The sequence below is a fragment of the Oncorhynchus tshawytscha genome, linkage group LG08 (genome assembly GCF_018296145.1).
Source record: "Oncorhynchus tshawytscha isolate Ot180627B linkage group LG08, Otsh_v2.0, whole genome shotgun sequence".
In the NCBI taxonomy this organism is placed as follows: Eukaryota; Metazoa; Chordata; class Actinopteri; order Salmoniformes; family Salmonidae; genus Oncorhynchus; species Oncorhynchus tshawytscha.
The window spans coordinates 34,265,560-34,287,930 of NC_056436.1; the positions used below are offsets into that span (position 1 = coordinate 34,265,560).

A 22,371-nucleotide genomic window follows, 5' to 3' on the forward strand; every position below is an offset into this window, starting at 1 on the left:
CGGTTGCAACACTCAGTACCGAATTCCAAACTGCCTCTGGAAGCAACATCAGCACAAGAACTGTTTGTCGGGAGCTTCATGAAATGGGTTTTCATGGCCGAGCAGCCGCACACAAGCCTAAGCTCACCATGCGCAATGCCAAGCATCGGCTGGAGTGGTGTAAAGCTTGCCGCCATTTGACTCTGGAGCAGTGGAAACGTGTTCCTTAGAGTGATATATCACGCTACACCATATGGCAGTTCAACGGACGAATCTGGTTTTGACGGGTGCCAGGAGAACGCTACCTGCCCCCATGCATAGTGTCAACTGTAACGTTTGGTGGAGGAGGAATAATGGTCTGGGGCTGTTATTCACAGTTCAGGCTAGGCCCCTTAGTTCCGGTGAAGGGAAATCTTAACGCTACAGCATACAATGACTTTCTAGACAATTCTGTGCTTCAACTTTAAGGCAACAGTTTGGGGAAGGCCCTTTCCTGTTTCCGCATGACAATGCCCCTGTGCACAAAGCGAGGTCCATACAGAAATGGTTTGTCGATCGGTGTGGAAGAACTTGACTGGCCTGCACAGAGCCCTGATCTCAACCCCATCAAACACCTTTGGGATGAATTGGAACGCCAACTGCAAGCCAGGCCTAATCGCCCAACATCAGTGCCCAACCTCACTAATGCTCTTGTGGCTGAATGGAAGGAAGTCCCTTCAGCAATGTTCCAACAAGAGTGGAGGCTGTTATTGCAGCAATGGGGATGTAATATAATGTAGTCTAGTTTTATATGCACCATCCTAGCAGTGCAAAAACTCAGGAAGTACATTTTCTTAGAAATATAACACAGAATATCAGATCTCAACAATGATTGGAGAAGTGTTCAACATCACCAGTAGGCGTATCTACCAAATCCTTATGATGTTTTCATAAGTGCAACGTGACTGCAAGAGACGGTTATAAAGTCTGGCCAAAATACAGGACAAAAAAAATCTAAATGAGTAGAGTTTAAATGTGTTGATAAGATTACAAAAATTGTCAGCTTAATATACACTGCTCAAAAAAATAAAGGGAACACTAAAATAACATATCCTAGATCTGAATGAATGAAATATTCTTATTAAATACTTTTTTCTTTACATAGTTGAATGTGCTGACAACAAAAATCACTCAAAAATTATCAATGGAAACCAAATTGATCAACCCATGGAGGATTTGGAGTCACACTCAAAATTAAAGTGGAAAACCACACTACAGGCTGATCCAACTTTGATGTAATGTCCTTAAAACAAGTCAAAATGAGGCTCAGTAGTGTGTGTGGCCTCCACGTGCCTGTATGACCTCCCTACAACGCCTGGGCATGCTCCTGATGAGGTGGCGGATGGTCTCCTGAGGGATCTCCTCCCAGACCTGGACTAAAGCATCATCCAACTCCTGGACAGTCTGTGGTGCAACGTGGCGTTGGTGGATGGAGCAAGACATGATGTCCCAGATGTGCTCAATTGGATTCAGGTCTGGGGAACGGGAGGGCCAGTCCATAGCATCAATACCTTCCTCTTCCAGGAACTGCTGACACACTCCAGCCACATGAGGTCTAGCATTGACTTGCATTAGGAGGAACCCAGGGCCAACCAAACCAGCATATGGTCTCACAAGGGGTCTGAGGATCTCATCTCGGTACCTAATGGCAGTCAGGCTACCTCTGGCGAGCACATGGAGGGCTGTGCGGCCCCCCAAAGAAATGCCACCCCACACCATGACTGACCCACCGCCAAACTGGTCATGTTGGAGGATGTTGCAGGCAGCAGAACGTTCTCCACGGCGTCTCCAGACTGTCATGTCTGTCACATGTGCTCAGTGTGAACCTGCTTTCATCTGTGAAGAGCACAGGGCGCCAGTGGCGAATTTGCCAATCTTGGTGTTCTCTAGCAAATACCAAACGTCCTGCACGGTGTTGGGCTGTAAGCACAACCCCCACCTGTGGACGTCGGGCCCTCATACCACCCTCATGGAGTCTGTTTCTGACTGTTTGAGCAGACACATGCACATTTGTGGCCTGCTGGAGGTCATTTTGCAGGGCTCTGGCAGTGCTCCTCCTTGCACAAAGGCGGAGGTAGAGGTCCTGCTGCTGGGTTGTTGCCCTCCTACGGCCTCCTCCACGTCTCCTGATGTACTGGCCTGTCTCCTGGTAGCGCTTCCATGCTCTGGACACTACGCTGACAGACACAGCAAACCTTCTTGCCACAGCTCGCATTGATGTGCCATCCTGGATGAGCTGCACTACCTGAGCCACTTGTGTGGGTTGTAGACTCCGTCTCATGCTACCACTAGAGTGAAAGCACCGCCAGCATTCAAAAGTGACCAAAACATCAGCCAGGAAGCATAGGAACTGAGAAGTGGTCTGTGGTCACAAACTGCAGAACCACTCCTTTATTGGGGGTGTCTTGCTAATTGCCTATAATTTCCACCTGTTGTCTATTCCATTTGCACAACAGCATGTGAAATTTGTCAATCAGTGTTGCTTCCTAAGTGGACAGTTTGATTTCACAGAAGTGTGATTGACTTGGAATTACATTGTATTGTTTAAGTATTCCCTTTATTTTTTTGAGCAGTGTACATACATAGCACTTAAACATCTCGCGGGAAAAAGCTTGGGCCACCCATAAAATGCGAGACAATTGTTTGGTTATGGGACAAAGGGACAAAATGCAGGACTGTCCCGCACAAACCGGAACATGTGGACACCCTCCTAGACCCTCCCCTGGACAAAATGAAGAAAAAAACTATACCCTGCCCCTGATTGAAATGTTTAAATAGCACGACCTCCGCCATTTTTATCCGAGTAACAATTGTGTACATTTCGACCGCTCCATAAGCGTTTTCATAATTTACAAGTATCGACTGATGGTGACTCAATGTTGTTGCTAGAATTGGGGAATCAGTTATCAACGTTCCTCAACTCAGCCTCGACATAAGAGAATGGAGCGTTCGTCAGGTAACCGTCAACAGGCAACGTGATACATTGTAACTAATGATTCTCAGTGTGACCATGAAGAGATCTTGCTCTTAATTGAAACCAGTTTCTAAACCATACTAAACTAACTTTGCTGAAACTGTAGCTAGCAACGCAAAACGTGTAACCATGTAACGTTAGCTATACTGGCTAACTAGCCAGCAGCATGTAGCTACGTTTTCCTTGTTTTTCGGTCAAAAGCCTCTGACCTGAAACAGTTACAACATATTTAGGTTCACTCTACTCGTCCGTGCAATATGACAGCTAAACGCAAACTTTAAACCACAAGCCGAGAAAGGTAAAAGCGTTAACCTGAACACGTTTCTCACCACGTTGATGTCCTTTCCTGAAATATTGCCTTCGTCGGGAAACTGGCAGGTTGACGTCCAATGGGATTGCTTCTGCAACCAATCAATTGGGGGAGAGGCGGGACTTCAGTTTCCCTTTGAACGTCCACATCTTGTTGACGTAATGATAGGTTATGGGCAACAAGAGGGAAGGATGCATTTTGATAACAAGTTTCGACATTTGACATACTGTATAATTCAAAAGAGAAATAAACTCTTTTCACGCCACTTCGATATAGTAACGACCAGAAGTTACTTTTTCGTAACACGTTAGGAAAATATGATCATTAGGTTAAGGTTAGGAGAGGGGTTTAGGGTTAGCGAAAATGTTTTTCCTAACCTGCTACGAAAATCATTTCCGGTCATAGCTGTAGCGAAGTGCCATGAAATGTCTGTCCCTAATCCAAAAGTGTGCATTACATACAATATACATTATCGATTGATGTACAATTAAGTGTTCTGCCATGATTTCTCATCATCAGCATGTTTGATCTGTCTGCTATTTACAACTGTGGACATCATTGACTCATCTTTGTGGGTGGGCATATATTGTGAACGTCTAGCAACCCAAAGATGTTTTGAAATAAACATTTATATTTGACAGATGCATGGTGCGCAAAGCAGAACAGATTTTGACATGTTTATTGTCTACATGTATAGTGATGCAAATGCACCACTACTGTATATGCATGAATCAGACATGGGATGAGAATGGAATATATTGTGATCCAATTTTCATGCAGTGCTATTACTACTAAATGTAACATTGTATTGTACTAACAAATTACATCATAAACAGCCCTTTTTGAATGTCCCTGCAGGCAGAAGCAACAATTTATGGATGAGTACAGTTATACAGTTATGGGAAGATGCATAATTTCAACATTTACTCGGGAACTTATTATAAAGATTTCTTATAACATCTTGGCATAAACATCATTATAAATTCAGCTTCAGACGTTACAACACATTCAAATAATTACATTATCCTCTCAGCAAGATGGAGCTACTGTAGAAGAGAGATTCATCATATCAGGTTTTGACTAAGGAGGATCCATTGTGCACACGCAGCTGTTGGTTATAATGAACCCTGTGGCCCTGAGTCCCTCATCTCCCTGACGGCTCTGTTCACAGTACAGGGAGGGTCAGGGTGTCACAAACTCTTTTTGTTGAGATGGAAACGCTCTCCTCGAGGGTCTGTAGATGAGTGGCAGTTACAGATCCCTCTGTGGCCGACCTTGCTGAGAGGAGAGAGACAGTAAAAAGCAGCCTGTCTGGAATGCTGCTGCTGCTATGGAAACAAGTCGACCAATCACGAACTTCAAAGAATGCTTCATATGGACCTACTGTCTTCCCTGTCACTCCCGGAAAGTCACCTTTCTGACAATTTATTCTGTTAAAATGCCATTATTTAATTAGCATTGAATAGCATGGGACAAATCAGTGCTCTCCAGACTGATTAAAATGTGCACATTTTTCAAAGACTTGAATCAGCTTTTTGCTGCAATCTAATCATTATACCTTTGACATTGGACTGGGGGTGGAATCCGGAGGACAGGCTGACCGATGACCAAATAAGGGTGCAGAACGCCTTCCAGAACCGAGACAAGAACTGAGGGCCCCGGTCAGAGACCATGTCGACTGATAGTCCATGGATCTGAAAGATGTGCTGCACCATGAGCTGGGCCGTCTCCTTGGCAGAGGGTAGTTTGGGGAGAGGAATGAAGTGGGAGGCTTTGGAGAACCAATCCACCACAATCAGATGGGGGAAGAACCATGACAAAGTCCAGGGAGATGTGGGACCAGGGACCAGCTGGAGCTTGTCGAGGAGTCTTGTTTTGCGCACATACCGTGCAAGCGGCGATGAATGCGGAGACGTCAGGGACCATGGTGGGCCACCAGAAGCATCGTCGCACAAAAGCCAGGGTCCGGCGGGTGCCCGGGTGGCAGGCCAGCCTGGAGGAGTGGGACCACGGAGCGGAACACGTCAGGCACGAACATCCAGTTATCTGTCTTATACACAGTGTAAGGGGATAAAGAATATGTACATAAGGATATATGAATGAGTGATGGTACAGAGCAGCATAGGCAAGATACAGTAGATGGTATCGAGTACAGTATATACATATGAGATGAGTATGTAAACAAAGTGGCATAGTTAAAGTGGCTAGTGATACATGTATTACATAAGGATACAGTCGATGATATAGAGTACAGTATACACGTATGCATATGAGATGAATAATGTAGGGTAAGTAACATATAAGGTAGCATTGTTTAAAGTGGCTAGTGATATATTTACATCATTTCCCATTATTAAAGTGGCTGGAGTTGAGTCAGTGTCAGTGTGTTGGCAGCAGCCACTCAATGTTAGTGGTGGCTGTTTAACAGTCTGATGGCCTTGAGATAGAAGCTGTTTTTCAGTCTCTCGGTCCCAGCTTTGATGCACCTGTACTGACCTCGCCTTCTGGATGATAGCGGGGTGAACAGGCAGTGGCTCGGGTGGTTGATGTCCTTGATGATCTTTATGGCCTTCCTGTAACATCGGGTGGTGTAGGTGTCCTGGAGGGCAGGTAGTTTGCCCCCGGTGATGCGTTGTGCAGACCTCACTACCCTCTGGAGAGCCTTACGGTTGAGGGCGGAGCAGTTGCCGTACCAGGCGGTGATACAGCCCGCCAGGATGCTCTCGATTGTGCATCTGTAGAAGTTTGTGAGTGCTTTTGGTGACAAGCCGAATTACTTCAGCCTCCTGAGGTTGAAGAGGCGCTGCTACGCCTTCTTCACGATGCTGTCTGTGTGATTGGACCAATTCAGTTTGTCTGTGATGTGTATGCCGAGGAACTTAACTTGCTACCCTCTCCACTACTGTTCCATCGATGTGGATAGGGGGGTGTTCCCTCTGCTGTTTCCTGAAGTCCACAATCATCTCCTTAGTTTTGTTGACGTTGAGTGTGAGGTTATTTTCCTGACACCACACTCCGAGGGCCCTCACCTCCTCCCTGTAGGCCGTCTCGTCGTTGTTGGTAATCAAGCCTACCACTGTTGTGTCGTCCGCAAACTTGATGATTGAGTTGGAGGCGTGCGTGGCCACGCAGTCGTGGGTGAACAGGGAGTACAGGAGAGGGCTCAGAACGCACCCTTGTGGGGCCCCAGTGTTGAGGATCAGCGGGGAGGAGATGTTGTTGCCTACCCTCACCACCTGGGGGCAGCCCGTCAGGAAGTCCCGATCCCAGTTGCACAGGGCGGGGTCGAGACCCAGGGTCTCGAGCTTGATGACGAGCTTGGAGGGTACTATGGTGTTGAATGCCGAGCTGTAGTCAATGAACAGCATTCTCACATAGGTATTCCTCTTGTCCAGATGGGTTAGGGCAGTGTGCAGTGTGGTTGAGATTGCATCGTCTGTGGACCTATTTGGGCGGTAAGCAAATTGGAGTGGGTCTAGGGTGTCAGGTAGGGTGGAGGTGATATGGTCCTTGACTAGTCTCTCAAAGCACTTCATGATGACGGAAGTGAGTGCTACGGGGCGGTAGTCGTTTAGCTCAGTTACCTTAGCTTTCTTGGGAACAGGAACAATGGTGGCCCTCTTGAAGCATGTGGGAACAGCAGACTGGTATAGGGATTGATTGAATATGTCCGTAAACACACCGGCCAGCTGGTCTGCGCATGCTCTGAGGGCACGGCTGGGGATGCCGTCTGGGCCTGCAGCCTTGCGAGGGTTAACACGTTTAAATGTCTTACTCACCTCGGCTGCCGTGAAGGAGAGACCACATGTTTTCGTTGCAGGCCGTGTCAGTGGCACTGTATTGTCCTCAAAGCGGGCAAAAAAGTTATTTAGTCTGCCTAGGAGCAAGACATCCTGGTCAGTGACTGGGCTGGATTTCTTCCTGTAGTCCGTGATTGACTGTAGACCCTGCCACATGCCTCTTGTGTCTGAGCCGTAGTATTGAGATTCTACTTTGTCTCTGTACTGACGCTAAGCTTGTTTGATAGCCTTGCGGAGGGAATAGCTGCACTGTTTGTATTCGGTCATGTTACCAGACACTAGAGTACTTCCGGCGCCGACAGAGATGGCCGCCTCGCCTCTCCCAAGCATTGGCTTGGGAAGTGGTGACTCAGCCGTCTTCGGCGACTCTCGGGGAAGGTCGGGAAGCCTCGAGTTCTCTTGGCAACGGGATCGTCGGGAACTTCCGGGATGACTCGGAGGTAAGGTGGAATCCCTCGACGTGCGAGCAAAGCCGGATTTCCTCTCCCTCTGTCGTTGCAGTAGATGCCCGTTGATTCGGATGGTCAAACCGATGAGGGAATCGAGGTCCATTGGTAAGCACCCGAGCAGCAATCTCGTCCTTGACCTCCCCCGAGACGCTTTGCAGGAACAAATCAAACAGTGCTTCCTGGATCCAAGCACCCTCCGCTGCCAACTTGCTGAAATCCACCGCATAGTCGGCCACACTGCAGGAGTCCGGAGTCCGGGCTTCCGGGAAGGTCCGGGCTTCCGGGAAGGTGGAGTGACCGATGAGATGATGCCGCTAGCAGCTGGGTTACTGAGGGGCTGTGGGGTTACCACTGTGGTAAGCTGCCTCCCAGACAACCCGCGGAATTGTTCCATTACTAAACCTAGACAGATCATTTCTTGTCATTAGTCTCAAGTCAAACTCGAGTCCCAAGTCTTGAGGCTCCGAGTTCGAGTCAAGTCTCAAGTTATTTTATTTTATATCAAGTCGAGTCTGTGACTCGAGTCCACACCTCTGTGTAAAAATATTTCACAAATTAAACCATAATACATGTATATGTACTAATATTTCACAAATGAATTCATGATCTTTAAATATGTTCAACATAGCTCACAAATAAAACCATAATTTGATCAAATGTAGAATGATTTGTGAGCAAATGTTAAGAAATCTAATAATTTACAACTGTGGAATGTGCATTTGCACATTTAAAAAGTGCTTGTGGATCTGTATTCTGTGCTTGCAGAATTTTCCCCCTCTTGTCGATGTATTACAATCCACAAATGTGGCTTCAGATTAATCGAATAGCTCCATTCATTGGGATGATCTTTGTGTAACATGACGAGCAGAGTGAGGCAGTGTCTCATTCTAGCTAGAATAGCTATTTAATAAAGAAAAACTTCATGAAATGTGAGTATAACGTCATTTATTTGACACATTATGTTAAAATGTTCAACGAATGCTTTTCATATCAATGTTAAATACGACCATGCACCCCCGAGTGTGTGCTTTCAAAATCAGTCCACTAGCCAAGCTAGCTAACTGACTAACGTTGCACACTACCGATAGCTAGCAGGCGATCTCGTCAGCTGTTTAGACTAACAACAAGCTAATTTATTATTAATTCAGGAATGTGTCACTTATAGTATACAACAAATATAAATGCAACATGTAAAGTGTTAGTCCCGTGTTTCATGAGCTGAAATACAATATCCCAGAAATGTTCCCTTCACATAAAAGCTTATTTATCTCAAATGTTTGTTTACATCCCTGTTAGTGAGCATTTCTCCTTTGCCAAAATAATCCATCCACCTGACAGGTGTGGCATATCAATAAACTGATTAAACAGAATGATCATTACACAGGTGCACCTTGTGCTGGGAACAATAAAAGGCTACTGTAAAATGTTCAGTTTTGTCACACAACACAATGCCACAGATGTCTCAAGTTTTGAAGGAGTGTGCAATTGCCATGCGGGCTGCAGGAATGTCCACCAGAACTGTTACCAGATCATTTTATGTTCATTAAATTCAAACGCAGATTAAATCACAAAGACCAGAGATGTTTTCCAATGCCTCGCAAAGAAGGGTGCCTATTGGTAGATGGGTAAAAAAAAAGAGAAGACGCAGACACTGAATATCCCTTTGAGCATCAAATTACACTTTGGATGGTGTATCACTACACCCAGTCACTTCAAAGATACAGGTGCCCTTCCTAACTCAGTTGCCGGAGATGAAGGAAACCGCTCAGGGATTTCACAATGAGGCCAATGGTGACTTTAAAACAGTTACAGAGTTTAATGGCTTTGATCGGAGAAAACTAAGGATGAATCAACAACTTTGTAGTTACTCCACAAAACCAACCTAATGGACAGAATTAAAAGAAGGAGGCATTTACAGAGTAAAAATATTCCAAAATGTCACATCTGCTCCCACTCCCGCTCCCACTCTCCGGTGCTCGAGGTCACCGGTTCACTCATCATTACGCACACCTGCCAACATCGTTACGTGCACCTGCACTTAATTATGGGACTCACCTGGACTCCATCACGTCATTTACCTCCCCTATATCTGTCACTTCCTCAGTTTCATTCCCGAGTCTCGGCATTGATGTTGTTATGCTTCTCCTGTTCAGACGCTCTTCTTGTTTTGTTTCATGTCTATTTATTATTAAATCCACACCCTGTACTTGCTTCTCGTCTGCCAGCGTCTGTTGTTACAGAACCGTTACAGAACCGTTACACTAAAACATACATCCTGTTTGCAACAAGGCACAAAAGTAATACTGCATTAAAATTAAGCAATTCACTTTTTGCCCTGAATACAAACTGTTATGTTTGGGGTAAATCCAATACAACACATGACTGAGTACCATTATCCATATTTTCAAGCATAGTGGTGGCTGCATCATGGTATGGGTATGCTTGTAATTGTTAAGGACTGGGGAGTTTTTCAGGATAAAAAAATAAAAGAATGGAGCTAAGCACAGGCAAAATCCTAGAGGAAAACCGGGTTCAGTCTGCTTTCGACCAGACACTGGGAAATGAATTCACCTTTCAGCAGGACAATAACCTAAAAAACAAGGCCAAATCTACACTGGCGTTGCTTACCAAAAAGAAACTGTGAATGTTTTGTGGCCGAGTTACAGTTTTGAATTAAATCTGCTTGAAAATCTATGGCAAGACCTGAAAATGGTTGTCTAGCAATGACCAACAACCAATTTGGCAGAACTTAAAGAATTTTGAAAAGAATAGTGGGAAAATGTTGTACAATCCAGGTGTGGAAAGCTCTTAGAGACTTACCCAGAAAGACTCAAGAATGTAATCACTACCAAAGGACTTCTACAAAGTATTGACTCAGTGGTGTGAATACTTATATAAATTAGATATTTCTGTATAAAATGTTCACTTTGTTATTATGAGGTATTGTGTGTAGAATTTTTAATTCAGGCTGTAACTCAACATAATGTGGAATAAGTCAAGGGGTATGAATAACTTCTGAAGGCACTGTACCACAATATGTGCAAAGGAGGATAGAGGATAGAACTTAAAAGTATTAATTATTAAGTATTAACTAATAATTTATTTTACACATGGCAATGGGTGACACTAGCACCCCTGTATAATGGCTCATTTTGTGAGATTTTGATTTAAAAAGCCAGTAATTTTTAAATATCAGACCCTTTGAAGTTATAACTTTATTTGCAATCACAATTGGCCCAGCGTTGTCCGGGTTGGGCCGCTGTAGGCTGTCATTGTAAATAAGAATTTGTTCTTAACTGACTTGCCTAGTTAAATAAAAGTTCAATAAAATTTAAAATGAATCAAAAAAATATGCAGCAGAGGAGCACGAGACATAACAAACATAAAAACCCCAACATAAGGATACTGAATAACAATGGGCTAGTGCATCAGCCATGGGCTGACAGCCACCAATATAAATATGTACAACGTTAGCAGCGGCACAAAAGTATGGCGATAGTACAAAGTTACATAACATGCTGACCAAACCAGACATGCGCTTCAGTCCGCTTGCTCCATCGCACTCACGTTGATTTTGTTTACCCACACCAGAAGCGATCAGGCACACAGGTTGAAATATCAAAACAAACTCTGAACCTATTATATTAATTTTGGGACAGATCAAAAAGCATTAAACATTTACGGTAATTTAGCTAGCTAGCTTGCTGTTAGCTAGTTTGTCCTGGGTTATAAACATTGGGTTGTTATTTTACCTGAAATGCACCAGGTCCTTAACTCCTACAATTAATCCACAGATAAAACGGTAAACCGAATTAGTTTCTCTTCATCTCTCTTCCTTCCTTCAGGCTTCTTTTTCTTCTTTGGACTTTATATGGTGGTTGGCAACCAACTTTACAGAACCCACCAGGTACAAACCTAAATCCGTAAACATGGGCACCCTCTTACAGTGGCTTGCGAAAGTATTCGGCCCCCTTGAACTTTGCGACCTTTTGCCACATTTCAGGCTTCAAACATAAAGATATAAAACTGTATTTTTTTGTGAAGAATCAACAACAAGTGGGACACAATCATGAAGTGGAACGACATTTATTGGATATTTCAAACTTTTTTAACAAATCAAAAACTGAAAAATTGGGCGTGCAAAATTATTCAGCCCCTTTACTTTCAGTGCAGCAAACTCTCTCCAGAAGTTCAGTGAGGATCTCTGAATGATCCAAAGTTGACCTAAATGACTAATGATGATAAATACAATCCACCTGTGTGTAATCAAGTCTCCGTATAAATGCACCTGCACTGTGATAGTCTCAGAGGTCCGTTAAAAGCGCAGAGAGCATCATGAAGAACAAGGAACACACCAGGCAGGTCCGAGATACTGTTGTGAAGAAGTTTAAAGCCGGATTTGGATACAAAAAGATTTCCCAAGCTTTAAACATCCCAAGGAGCACTGTGCAAGCGATAATATTGAAATGGAAGGAGTATCAGACCACTGCAAATCTACCAAGACCTGGCCGTCCCTCTAAACTTTCAGCTCATACAAGGAGAAGACTGATCAGAGATGCAGCCAAGAGGCCCATGATCACTCTGGATGAACTGCAGAGATCTACAGCTGAGGTGGGAGACTCTGTCCATAGGACAACAATCAGTCGTATATTGGACAAATCTGGCCTTTATGGAAGAGTGGCAAGAAGAAAGCCATTTCTTAAAGATATCCATAAAAAGTGTCGTTTAAAGTTTGCCACAAGCCACCTGGGAGACACACCAAACATGTGGAAGAAGGTGCTCTGGTCAGATGAAACCAAAATTGAACTTTTTGGCAACAATGCAAAACGTTATGTTTGGCGTAAAAGCAACACAACGCATCACCCTGAACACACCATCCCCACTGTCAAACATGGTGGTGGCAGCATCATGGTTTGGGCCTGCTTTTCTTCAGCAGGGACAGGGAAGATGCTTAAAATTGATGGGAAGATGGATGGAGCCAAATACAGGACCATTCTGGAAGAAAACCTGATGGAGTCTGCAAAAGACCTGAGACTGGGACAGAGATTTGTCTTCCAACAAGACAATGATCCAAAACATAAAGCAAAATCTACAATGGAATGGTTCAAAAATAAACATATCCAGGAGTTAGAATGGCCAAGTCAAAGTCCAGACCTGAATCCAATCGAGAATCTGTGGAAAGAACTGAAAACTGCTGTTCACAAATGCTCTCCATCCAACCTCACTGAGCTCGAGCTGTTTTGCAAGGAGGAATGGGAAAAAATTTCAGTCTCTCGATGTGCAAAACTGATAGAGACATACCCCAAGCGACTTACAGCTGTAATCGCAGCAAAAAGGTGGCGCTACAAAGTATTTTAACTTAAGGGGGCTGAATAATTTTGCACGCCCAATTTTTCAGTTTTTGATTTGTTAAAAAAGTTTGAAATATCCAATAAATGTCGTTCCACTTCATGATTGTGTCCCACTTGTTGTTGATTCTTCACAAAAAAATACAGTTTAATATCTTTATGTTTGAAGCCTGAAATGTGGCAAAAGGTCGCAAAGTTCAAGGGGGCCGAATACTTTCGCAAGGCACTGTAGATATTATCCTGACCAACTTGCCCTCCAAATACACCTCTGCTGTTTTCAATCAGGATTTCAGCGATCACTGCCACATTGCATGCATCTGCTATGGGTCCGTAGTCAAATGACCATCCCTCATCACTGTTAAACGCTCCCTAAAACACTTCTGCGAGCAGGCCTTTCTAATCGACCTGGTTCGGGTATCCTGGAAGGACATCCCGTCAGTCGAGGATGTCTGGTCGTTCTTGAAAGTAATTTCCTCACCATCTTAAATAACCATGCCCCTTTCAAAACATGTAGAACTAAGAACAGATATAGCCCTTGGTTCACTCCAGACCTGACTGCCCGCGACCAGCAATAAAACATCCTGTGGCGGACTGCACTATCATCGAATAGTCCCCGCGATATGCAACTGTTCAGGGAAGTCAGGAACCAATACACGCAGTCAGGCCAAGGCTAGCTTTTTCAAACAGAAATTTGCATCCTGTAGCTCTAACTCCAAAAAGTTTTGGGACACTGTAAAGTCCATGTAGAATAAGAGCACCTCCTCCCAGCTGCCCACTGCACTGAAACTAGGTAACACTGTCACCGCTGATAAATCCACGATAATTGAGAGTTTCAAGAAGCATTTCTCTATGGTTGGCCATGCTTTCCTCCTGGCTACACCTACCCTGGCCAACAGCTCTGCACCCCTCTCAGCTACTTGCCCAAGCCTCCTCAGCTTCTCCTTCACCCAAATCCAGATAGCAGATGTTCTGAAAGAGTTGCGAAACCTGGACCCATACAAATCAGCTTGGTTAGACAATCTGCAACCTCTCTTTCTAAAATAATCCGCCGCCATTGTTGCAACCCCTATTACCAGTCTGTTCAGCCTCTCTTTCGTATCATCTGAGATCCCTAAAGATTGGAAAGCTGCCGTGGTCATCCCACTCTTCAAAGGTGTTGACACTCTAGACCCAAACTGTTACAGACCTATATCCATCCTGCCCTGCCTTTCTAAAGTCTTCAAAAGCGGATAAACGGATCACTGACCATTTCGAATCCCACTGTACCTTCTCCCGCTGTGCAATCCGGTTTCCGAGCTGGTCACGGGTGCACTTCAGCCACGCTCAAGGTACTAAATGATATCATAACTGTCATCGATTAAAGACAGTACTGTTCAGCCGTCTTCATCGACCTGGCCAAGGCTTTCGACTCTGTCAATCACCATATTCTTATCGGCAGACTCAACAGCCTTGGTTTCTCAAATGACTGCCTAGCCTGGTTCACCAACTACTTCTCTAATAGAGTTCAGTGTGTCAAATCAGAGGGCCTGTTGTCCGGACCTCTGGCAGTCTCTATCGGGGTACGACAGGGTTCAATTCTCGGGCCGACTCTTTTCTCTGTATATATCAACGATGTCGCTCTTGCTGTGGGTGATTCCCTGATCCACCTCTATGCAGACGATACCATTCTGTATACATCTGGCCCTTCTTTGGACACTGTGTTAACAAACCTCCAAACGAGCTTCAATGCCATACAACACTCCTTCCTTGGCGTCCAACTGCTCTTAAACGCTAGTAAAACTAAATGCATGCTCTTCAACCGATCGCTGCCCGCACCTGCCCGCCCGACTAGCATCACTACTCTGTACGGTTCCGACTTAGAATATGTGGAAATCTACAAATACCTAGGTGTCTGGCTAGACTGTAAACTCTCCTTCCAGACTCATATTAAACATCTCCAATCCAAAATCAAATCTAGAATCGGCTTCCTATTTCGCAACAAAGTCTCCTTCACTCACGTCGCTAAACATACCCTCGTAAAACTGACTATCCTACCGATCCTCGACTTCGGCGATGTCATTTACAAAATAGCTTCCAACACTCTACTCAGCAAACTGGATGCAGTCTATCACAGTGCCATCTGTTTTGTCACCAAAGCCCCATACATCACCCACCACTGCGACCTGTATGCTGTAGTCGGCTGGCCCTCGCTACATATTCGTCGCCAGACCCACTGGCTCCAGGTCATCTATAAGTCTTTGCTAGGCAGAGCTCCGTCTTATCTCAGCCCACTGGTCAGATAACAACACCCACCCGTAGCACATGGTCCAGCAGGTATATCTCACTGGCCGTCCCCAAATCCAACACCTCCTTTGGCCGCCTATCCTTCCAATTCTCTGCTGCCAATGACTGGAACGAATTGCAAAAATTGCTGAAGCTGGAGACTTATATTTCCCTCACTAACTTTAAACATCAGCTATCTGAGCAGCTAACTGATCGCTGCAGCTGTACATAGCCTATCTGTAAATAGCCCATCCAATCTACCTACCTCATCCCCATATTGTTTTTATTTACTTTTCTGCTCTCTTGCACATCAGTATTTCTACTTGCACATCATCATCTGCACATCTATCACTCCAGTGTTAATTTGCTAAATTGTAATTACTTCGCTACTATTGCCTATTTATTGCCTTACCTCCACATGCCATTTGCACACACTGTATATAGACAGTGAGTTTGACTGTACGCTTGTTTATTCCATGTGCAACTCTGTGTTGTTGTTTGTGTCGCACTGCTTTGCTTTATCTTGACCAGGTCGCAGTTGTAAATGAGAACTTGTTCTCAACTGGCCTAACTGGTTAAATAAAGGTGAAATCAAAAATACATAAAAATGACTACAAGTTATCAGAGTGTGGACCTAAGTTAATCTGTCAATCACCCACATGGGTATATGCTCCTAAAAACCTATGAGGAGATGGGAGAGGCCGGACTTGCAGCTCGTTGAGCGTCACAAATAGAACCAATTTCTATTTTAGCGCCTCGCCACGCAGATGCTCGACGCCCGCGAGCAGTGTGGGAGCACTCAAGAAAAGGAGGCAAGTGGACCTCATACTGAAACCCAAGCCAATAGCACACGCTTGCTGTTCCTGATTACTTGTTAAACTCTTTCCCTGTGTGTGTGTGAATGGATGACTGGGTGTGTCAATGTGTGTTGATCTGTGCATGTAGTGTTTCTGCCATCATTATGCAGTTTTACATATTCATAAGCTTGATCAAGTTGTCATAGATTTACTTTTAATTGGTAATTTCGTACTTCAAAACATTTTCTTGAGAACAATTATCCGATTATCTTGAACCATTATCCTAACATGGCCTGTGCGTTGTTCTATAATTAAACCCTCACGTAATTATTGTCAGGTTAATCATTTTTACTGATAAAAGTCTTTACAGTATGAGTAGAATAACTTTGCCCCTTCAACCCAATGGTGCAACACAATACAAAGAGGGATTGTACTGACAGTAATCAAACACGGAATACATGTCTCAAATCAAAACATTGAATCAAATCAAATTGTATTTGTCACATTCGCCGAATACAACAGGTGTTGACCGTACAGTGAAATGCTTGCTTACAAGCCCTTAACCAACAATGCATTTTTTTAGAAAAGTGTTAAGAAAGTATTTACTAAAATAAACAAAAATAGAAAAATAACAAATAATTCAAGAGCAACAATAAAATAACTAACGAGGCTACATACAGGGGGTACCGGTACAGCGTCAATGCGTGGGGGCACCGGTTAGTCGAGGTAATTGAGGTAATATATACATATAGGTAGAGGTAAAGTGACTATGCATAGATAATAACAGAGAGTATAAGCAGCGTAAAGGGGGGGGGGTCAATGCAAATAGTCCAGGTAGCCATTTGATTAGCTGTTCAGGAGACTGATGACTTGGGGGTAGAAGCTGTTAAGAAGCCTTTTGGACCTAGACTCGGTGCTCGAGTACTACTTGCCGTGCGGTAGCAGAGAGAACAGTCTATGACTAGGGTGGCTGGAGTCCTTGGCAAATCCGTAAGCATTATCCTTTTGTAGTGCCTTGTGGTCAGAGACCGAGCAGTTGCCATAACAGGCGGTGATGCAACCAGTCAGTCAGGATGCTCTCGATCTGAGGACAAATATTTTCCTGACCTGACTAGGAAACAACATATTAATAAAGGATGCACAGCAAATGACTTGGCTAGCTAGCTAGCAAGCTACATGGAGCAGGAAACAGCTAGCTGAATTTCAAAAGTTTTAATGAGATAATGTTACAATATCTTACCTCCACCCCAGTCAGGAAAGAGTGCCTTGTCTTGCCCTGGTTTTGCCCTAGAAAGCCTATATAAATGAAGATCACCAGAACGGACAAACCAACATTTGTAGACGGCCGTTTTGGGCTCTAAAATTAGTTTTTTGCGATCAAGTTTGATCCCCACGGTGAATTATTTTATGTTCTCTACAAATCGAGATTCACTGAGATCCAAAAGTACTTGAAAAGTGACACATTTGTTTATTGTTTTGGCTCTGTACTCCAGTACTTTGAATTTGAAATGACACAATGACCATGAGGTTAAAGTGCACACTGCTTTAATTTGAGGGTATTTTCATCCATATCAGGTGAACGTTTACAAATTACAGCACTTTTTGTGTATAGTCCCCACATTTTAGAAGATCAAAAATATTGGGACAAGTTCACTTATGTGTATTAAAGTAGTAAAAAGTGAAGTATTTGGTCCCATATTCATAGCACACAATGACTACATCAAGCTTGTGACTCTACACATTTGTTGGATGCATTTGCTGTTTGTTCTGGTTGTTTCAGATCATTTTGTGTCCAATAGAAATTAATGGTAAATAATGTATTGTATCATTTTGGAGTCACTTTTATTTGAAATAAGAATGTTTCTAAACACCTCTACACTAATGTGGATGCTAGCATGATTACGGATTATAAAAATAAAAAAACGAATTATTTAACATTTATTTAACGAGACAAGTCAGTTAAGAACAAATTCTTATTTACAATGTTGGCCTACACCGGCTAAACCCGGACGACGCTAGGCTAATTGTGTGCCGCCCTATGGGACTCCCAATCAAGTCCGGGTTGTGATACAGCCTGGATTCGAACCAGGGTGACTGTAGTGACGCCTCTAGCACTGAGATGCAGTGCCTTAGACCGAATTGTAAATAATGACACACAGATCGTGGTAAACATTACAGAATAAAGAAACAAATCTCACTCCGTACAAATAGCTCCTTTTTGTGTGGATTAGTGACGCTTTTTAGGATCAATATTCAAAGTGCAAATTACATTGCTATTCTTAAAGTACTACATGGAATAGAAACCCTACATAGCCTAGCCACATAGCAATAACAATGAACAACACAGCCATTTGAATTTCCATGTTGTCAGGGTAAGTACATGTTTCGTTACTTATGTTATCAGCTGGAAGGATCTGTGGGCCATGGAAGCGAGGCGGTTGAGCTTTTCCATCAGAGCAACATATGACGTCCTTCCAACACCAGTTAATCTTCACCAATGGTATGGTGAAGATCCGGACTGTGCCCTCTGTTCCATGCCAGCCAACCTCAGGCACATTCTCACAGGGTGTAAAACAAGCCTCACCCAAGGACGCTACACTTGGCGTCACAACCAAGTCCTTAAAAACCTTGCGTCCATCTCATCCTGTGTTCTTGGAATCTATATAATGACTCTGAACTATGGGTCCATCGGAATTCACAAAGACCATTCAAATATCAAATCAAATCAAATCAAATTTTATTTGTCACATACACATGGTTAGCAGATGTTAATGCGAGTGTAGCAAAATGCTTGTGCCTACACATTTCTTAGTTGTATAGGCATTGTTTAATTGTGTTATACAGTGCAAATGGATAACTCGTATGGATGATACCGTTTATCTCCCTCTTTGATTTCAGGAGTACCAGAAGTGTGGGTAGTCATCATGAGCCTGATGATTGGAACAATGATGTATGCTTTGATGATGGCCAGAATAACTGCCATAGTGACCAACGTCAGCAAACACATAATATAAGGTAGTGTTACACATTCGTCTCTTAAACACCGGAGGGCAGTATGAGCATGATGATAAGACGAAGCTTTATTGTTGCCACTGGTGGATGTGCTGTCTCTCTCAACTTTACCCATGCGCTCTGTCCACTAGCTCATGACGACAAGATTCACATGGGTTTCTCAAGACTTATTAAATACCTTCCCTCGGGTGTTTACTCTACGCAACCACGCTAGCACAGATGATAGCTTATTGTGTGTGTGTATGTCTGTGACTGTGGGGCAGGTTCACAATGTGATCCTGCACCCCAGGATCATCAGCCACCTGGAGAACAGATACCAGGGCAAGTGGTTCGATGAGAACGCCACCCTCATGGAGCTCTCAGCACATCTCAGACGGGTCCGAACTGGAATGACATCCAAATAATGAGCTTTTACAACACTGTTAACCCAACATGAAGAACAACAAACTGCTAGAGTTTTGCACTGACGCATTTTGTGATTTTGGTCTTCCTCCGTATCTGGTTTTCGTAATGGATTTTGTATTAAATGAGTCACTTCATTTCTTATGATGTGTGTTTTGTCTCAACAGGAGGTGATCAGCTACAACTGTGCCAACCTCATTTCCAACATGCCGTGCTTAAAGACGCAGACCCCTTCATCTCTGAGCTGCTGGAGGTGCTGCAGTTTGAGATTTAACAAACAGGGGGCATGATCATCCACAGGGGGTTTCTGGGAGACTGCATGTATTTCATCGACAGGGGTACCTTTGAGGTAGAGACCTTCAAATTCACCAATAGACTGTCTGATGGAGACTTCTTTGGAGGTAGTTTCGACACAGCATCACGGACGGCACCACTATCAAACTTTAATCGGTGTTGGTGGGGTATAAGTAGTGCCTCACTATTTGACTTTGTGGACCAAGTGTCTAAAATGGTGGTAGCTCATCCAAAACAAGTAAGGTTGTACATCTGATTGGTTTTGTAATGCACATGGATCATTAGTATTCTAGATCAGAACTACTAGACTGATCTTTTTATATGAAACAAGATAATGGGGCCTGTATATGAGATAGAGCTGATGAGCTGTTGCATATAGTGCGGCTCATGTATGGCACTCTATGTTTTAATGGGGAAATTATAGTGAAAGAAGATTTCCAGTTGATTGTGTGTGAATAAAATAAAAATGTGTGCTCATTAAATAATAAGCCGAATGTGAAAACATCAGTGATTCTTTTGTTGTTGTGATTTAGAGTTTATAGTAACATGTACAGGGTTGCAGATGTAATTACAGGGTACAGTGACATTATTGAGCTCCAACAATGCAGGCCAAAGTGAAATAAAACCATACAAATAAGAATAAATAATATATACATTTTAACAAATGTGGCAATGAAAAATGTCCATTGGAGTGGGGGCAGGGTAAATCGCCGGTGGGGGGCGGGGGGTGCTCATATACTGACGATGCTCATATATCGCCCGCGTCTGAGTGATGGATATGCGGATGAACATGGCTCGGGTGGCTGGAGTCCCTGATGGTCTTCTTGGCCTTCCTGTGACACCTGGTGCTGTAGGTGGCCTGGAGGGCAGGCAGTGTGCACCCAATGGTGTGTTCAGCTGAGCGTACCACCCTCTGTAGCGTCTTGCAGTCAGCGGCGGTGGAGTTGCCGTACCAGGCTGTGATGCAGCCCGATAGTATGCTCTCGATAGTGCTCCTGCAGAACACTGAGGGTGCACGGGAATAGGCTGAATTTCTTCAGCATCCTGAGGTTGAAAGGTCGCTGTCGTGCCTTCTTTACTACAGTGTACTTGTGGTTAGACCGTTTCACCATTGAGACCTGCACGCAGAGGAACTTGACGTTTTCTACCGTCGCCACCCTAGCCCCGGTGATGAGGATGGGGGTGTGCCCAGCCTGGTTCTTCTTGAAGTCCACAATCAGCTCCTTTTGTTTTATTGACATTGAGAGTTTGTTTATTTGGCACCACGCCAACGGAGTGCCTACCTCCTCCCTATAGGCTGTTTCGTCCTTGTTGGTAATAAGGCCTACTACTAACGTGTCGTCAGCGAACTTGATGATGGAGTTGGAACAGTGTGAGGCCGCACAGTCGTGGCTATACAAGGAAAAGAGTATCCTGGGGTATCCTGGGTGAAACTGTTGTAATGTGCTTCAGCATATCCACCTCACACTTTCTCCATTTAAATATACACCGAATTATTTACACCTTCAAGACAGCTCCGATTGAACTGCACATCAGTCAATTACCAAATCAAAAATGTTCTCTGATTCCAATTTAGTGTGGAGTCCTTGGCTCCCTTTGGTTTTCCCCTTTTAGATTCTCACCCTGACAGTGACAAATTACTCCTCTGCTTGGCGAGATTGAAAATTAAAAGCATTTAGAGTTGCTCATGCATTTATGCTAATGAGAAATTCAGATATGATTTGCATGCAAAAGAGGCCAGTCTGAAAGCTCATCATTTCCCCCTCTCAACCCCCAGCCTCTTTGCGTTTCTCTGGGCTTTCTTTGACTTTTTATGCAAGCAAAGAAAATCTGCACACTGAATACACTTCAAAAGTAACATGTCATACGCCAAAGTTGTATTATGTGCATAAAATTCTGTGATGACTGTGAGGTGATGTTAGTTTTTACCCAGCCAAGCATTAGTGGCAAGGTTTTTAACATAGCTATTTAGTATGGTTGGTCACGCTCACTACAAAACATTTATTTTTTTACTTCATGCTGTGAACATTATTATTACATAACATTTTAAGGACTAAAAAGGTTTGTTTTATGCAAAACATTTATAGAGCCACTGAGATCATTTAGGTTGAAATACGTATCTGACCTGTGTTTTTAGTGAGTCCAACTACTTCTTTACACAGCAAATGCATTTGTGCTATTAATTTGTTTTGTTTCAGTTACTATAATGATTGTAACCAAGGCAAAAGTTGCATTAATGAAGGTAGAAAATTAAATGCAGGCTTAATTTGTTTTTCTGTTCATGGCTTCTGCAAAATAGGTTTGATTTTATTGAGGAATTTGATGAGTAGGAAAAGCGCTGACATGACACTTGTATTTGTCACCATGTCACTTCAAGGAGGATGGTGCCGCAATTATGAATACGGGTGCACAGCAATTAAAAACTGTAGCATTCATTAATAATTTTTGTATTAATTTATCAGCGCATACTAAAATCATTGCTACTGCACTGGCTTTCCAATTACACTGCTTAATTAGAAATGTCAATATTAAGAAATAATTAAACTTAGGAATAAATTAAGGTTGTCACATTTACTCCTTAAATGTTTACAACCATCACTCAAATGATATCTCCTGTAATGTGTTTTGTGAGAGAAAAAAAAGTAGGGCTTATCCACTCGGAGGCTTCTCCTGAGTATTTGTAATATACTGATTTAACAATAGCT

General features: G+C 43.5%; 1 protein-coding gene across 4 annotated transcripts in view; it reads right to left on the bottom strand.

Moving 5' to 3' along the window:
* tfb1m (transcription factor B1, mitochondrial) overlaps positions 1-3,432 on the bottom strand; it is a 53,399-nt gene extending 49,967 nt beyond the window's left edge. The window contains exon 1 of one of the 4 annotated variants that reach the window (XM_024429899.2): positions 3,322-3,432. The gene's annotated coding sequence lies outside the window, so the exon portion shown is untranslated. Of the gene's footprint in view, positions 1-3,304 lie in introns of all 4 variants that reach the window. The other 3 variants (XM_024429897.1, XM_024429898.2, XM_024429900.2) reach the window with 3 other exon arrangements.
* Positions 3,433-22,371: the final 18,939 nt, after the last annotated feature.